The sequence below is a fragment of the Propithecus coquereli genome, unplaced genomic scaffold (assembly GCF_000956105.1).
Source record: "Propithecus coquereli isolate 6110/MARCELLA unplaced genomic scaffold, Pcoq_1.0 Scaffold208, whole genome shotgun sequence".
Lineage (NCBI taxonomy): Eukaryota > Metazoa > Chordata > Mammalia > Primates > Indriidae > Propithecus > Propithecus coquereli.
In genome coordinates this window covers 35,291-39,774 of record NW_012145856.1, presented here as the reverse complement: position 1 = coordinate 39,774, position 4,484 = coordinate 35,291, and positions in this window count along the sequence as shown.

The window sequence follows — 4,484 nt, the reverse complement described above, 5'->3', positions numbered from 1 at the left end:
GTCTGTTAATTTTTTTTCTAATTTTCTACCTCCATACTCTTCATACTGGATTATTTTTGTATTAATCTATCTCCAAGGGCACTTCAAGTGCAATTTAAAAGTCTGGTAAAGTGATGCCTCTTGATTTGTTCTTTTTGCTTAAGGTTACTTTAGCCATTTGGGGTATTTTTTGGTTTTATAGATAGTCTAGCACCGATCTGTGAAAAATGACACTGGTATATTCATGGGGATTGCATTGAATCTGTAAATCGCATTGGGTAGTATGGACATTTTTACAATGTTGATTCTGTCGATCCATGTGCATGATATGTTTTTCCATTTGTTTACATACTCCACAGTTTCCTTCCTCATTGTTTTGAACTTCTCCCTATAGAGGTCTTTCACCTCCTTGGCTAAATATATTCCTAGGTGTTTTATTTTCTTTGATGCCATTTTGAAAGGTAATGAGTCTTTGATTTAATTTTCAGCTTGACTGTTGGCCTATGGGAATGCTACTGATTGTGCACATTGATTTTGTAACCTGATACTTTGCTGAATTTATTTATCAATTCCAGGAGTCTCTTGACAGAATCTTTGGCGTTTTCTAGGTATTAGATCATAGCGTCAGGAAAGAGTGATAGTTTGTCTTCTTCTTTTCCCATTTGGATATCCTTGACTTCCTTCTCTTGCCTGATTTCTCTGGCTAGGAATTCCACCACTATATTGAATAGAAGTGGTGACAATGGGCAACCTTGTCTGGTTCCAGTTCTAAGGGGGAATGCTTTGAATTTTTCCCTGTTTAGTATAATGTTGGCTGTGGGTTTGTCATATATGGCTTTTATAATTTTGGAATATATTCCATCTATGCCTATTTTGTTAAGCGTTCTTACCATAAAAGGGTGCTGAATTTTGTCAAATGATTTTTCTGTGTCTATTTAGAGGATCATATGATCTTTGTTTTTGTTTCTATTTATGTGGTGAATTACATTCAGATTTGCATATGGTGAACTATCCTTCCATCTCTGTGATGAAGTCCATTTGGTCATGGTGGATTATTTGTTTATTTTTGATGTGCAGCTGAATTTGGTTGGCTAGGATTTTACTGAGAATTTTTGCATCTATATTCATAAGGCATATTGGTCTGTAGTTTTATTTTGTTGTTGTTGTGTCCTTTCCTGGCTTTTGTATCAAGGTGATATTGGCTTCATAGATGAATTAGGGAGGATTTCTTCCCTCTTGATGTTGTGGAATAATTTTTGCAGTATAGGCACCAATTCTTTGTAGGTTTGGTAAAATTTGGCTGTGTAACCATCTGGTCCAGGACTTATTTTTATTGGAAAATTTTTATTGTTGCTTCAATTTTGGTATTTGATATTGGTCTGTTCAAGAGTTCTATTTCTTCCTGATTGAGCCTAGGGAGGTTGTGTGTTTCCAGGAATTTTTCCATTCCCTCAACATTTTCAGGTTTATGTGCATAGAGATATTTATAGTATTTCATGGTAATATTTTGCATTTCTATGGTATCAGTTGTGATTTCTCCTTTTTCATTTCTGGTTAAGCTTATTAGGGTCATTTCTTTTCTGTTTCTGGTTAGTCTAGGAAGAGACCTGTAGATTTTGGTTATATTTTCAAAGAAACTTTTTGTTTTATTACTCTTCCCTATAATTTTTTTGTTATCAATTTCATTTAGTTCTGCTTTGATCTTGGTTATTTCTTTCCTTCTGCTGGGATAGGGATTGGTTCACTCTTCCTTTTCCTGTTCCTTAACACAATTCATTAGATTGTTGATTTGTAATCTTTCTGTCTTTTGGATGTAGGAATTTAAGATTATGAGTTTTCTTCTCAGGACTACTTTAGCTGAATTCCACATATTTTGATAACTTTTGTTCCCTTGATCATTTAGTTTGAAGAATGTTTCAGTGTCCATCTCACTTCCCCTGAACTCAACTGTCATTTGGCAGTAGGTTATTTAGTTTCCATAACTTTGTGTAGAGATTATTGTTTCTGTTGTAATTCATATCTAATTTTATTCCACTGTGGCCTGAGAAGATACCTGATATAATTTGTATTTTTTAAATTTTGGTGAGACATGTTCTGTGGCTTAGGATATGATCAATCCTAGAGAATGTTCCGTGAGCTGTTGAGAATAATATATATTCAGTGGTTTTTGGGTAGAATGTTCTGTAAATGTCTGTTAGGCCCATTTGTTCTACAGTTCTGTTTAAGTTCATTGTTTCTTTGTTTATTTTCTCTTTGGAGAATCTTTCCCATTCTATCAGTAGGGTGTGAAGTCCCAAGCTAATATGGTGCTGCTGTTTATTATGTTGTTTAGATCAAGTAGGATTTGCTTTATGAATCGGGCACAGATATGTTAGGTGCATAAATATTTGGGATCATCATGTTCTTTTTGTTTAATTGTTGCCTTCACCATTATACAATGACCATCTTTGTTTTCCTTTAGTTTTGTTGAGTTGAAGTCTATCTTATCTGATATGCAAACAGCCACACCAGCTTACTTTTGGTTTCCATTTGCATGCAATATTGTTTTCCATTCCCTTCACCTTGAGTCTGAATGACTCCTTGTGGGCTAGATGTGTTTCCTGGAGATGGTACATACTTGGCTTGTATTTTTTTTATCCATTCAGTCAGCCTATGTCTTCAGTGGGGAGTTCAAGCCATTCACATTTATTGAAAAAATTGACAAATGCTGTGGATTTCTGTTCATACTGTTGGATAGACCCTTATTGCTCTGTTTTACCTCTTGAGCCATTGTGGTATCTATTCTCTGATCTTTAGTGTTTGGGTGATTTTATACTGGTGGGTGTCTATTGTGCTGATGTGTGTATAATCCAGTTCTGAATACTTCTTGCAGGGCAGGTCTGGTCTTTGCAAATTCCCTCAGTGTTTGCTTGTCTGAGAAAATCTTTATTTCTCCCTCATATAAGAAACTTAATTCTGCAGAATACAAAATTCTGGGATGGCTATTATTCTGTCTGAGGAGACTGTGAATGTGTCCACAGTCCCTTCTGGCTTGTAATGTTTCAATTGAGAAGTCTGCAGTTAGTCTGATCGGTTTTCCTTTGAAAGTTACCTGATGTTTTCACCTTACTGCTCACAGGAGAGCCTATTTTGTGTTTACTTTGGCCAGCCTAATGACTCTGTGCCATGGTGATTTCCCCCTTACAATGAATTTCCCAGGGGTCCTGTGTTCTTCTTGCACCTGTATATCTAGGGTTTTAGCAAGGCCAGGGAAATTTGCCTCAATTATTCCCTGAAATAAATTATCCAACCCTTGTGTATTTTCTTCTTCATCCTCACGGATTCCTATGATTCTTATGTTTGGCTAATTTACATAATCTCACATTTCCTATAGGCTTTGTTTGTTCCTCTTATTTTTTTTTTTTCTGTTTGACTAACTTATTTAGCTCAAAGTTATTATCTTCAAGTTCTGAGATTCTTTCTTCTGCCTGATCTAGCCTATTTTTAAGCCTTTTGACTGTGATTTATAGATTCAGTGCAATCCCCATTTAAATACCAGCATCATATTTCACAGATCTAGAAAAAATGAGTCTATGCTTCATTTGGAAAAAGAACAGAGCCCAGATATCCAAAGCAATCTTAAGCAAAAAGAAGAAATCTAAAAGCATCGTATTACTAGGCTTCAAACTATACTACAAGGCTATAGTAACCAAAACAACATGGTATTGGCACCAAAATAGGTATATAGACCAATGGAACACAACAGAAAACCCACATAAAACCTTCCACATACAGCCAACTGATCTTTGACAAATAGACAACAATATACACTGGGGAAAAGAAGCCCTATTCAATAAATGGTGCTGGGAAAATTGGATAGCCACATGGAGAAGAAAGAAACAGGATTCATATGTCTCACCACTCAAAAAAAATTTACTTAAGATGGATGAAAGATTTAAATGTAAGGCATGAAACCAAAGGAATCCTAGAAGTAAATATAGAAAAAAACTCTTCTGGATATTGGTGTAGGCAGAGAATTTATGTCCAAGAACCCAAAGGTGATTACAGCAACAACAAAAATAAAAAAATGGGACTCGATTAAATTAAAAAGTTTCTGCATAGGTAAAGAAATAATCAACAGAATAAATAGATAACCTACGGAATGAGAGGAAATATTCACTAACTATACATCTGATAAAGGGTAATATCCAGAATCTACAAAGAACTCAAACAAACGAGCAAGAAAAAAGCTAATAATCCCAAAAAAGTGGGCAAAAGACATGATTAGAAGCTTTTCAAAAGAAGATAGACAAATGGCCACAAACACATGAAAAAATGCCCAACATCAGTATTCATCAGGGAAATGCAAACTAAAACCACAGTGAAATATTTTCTTACACCTGTTAGAATGGCTTTTATTAAAAAGTCCAAAAATTATAGATGCTGGCATGGATGAAGAGAGAAAGAAACATTTATACAATGTTGTATAAATGTATAAATTTATACATTTATACAATGGTGGGATT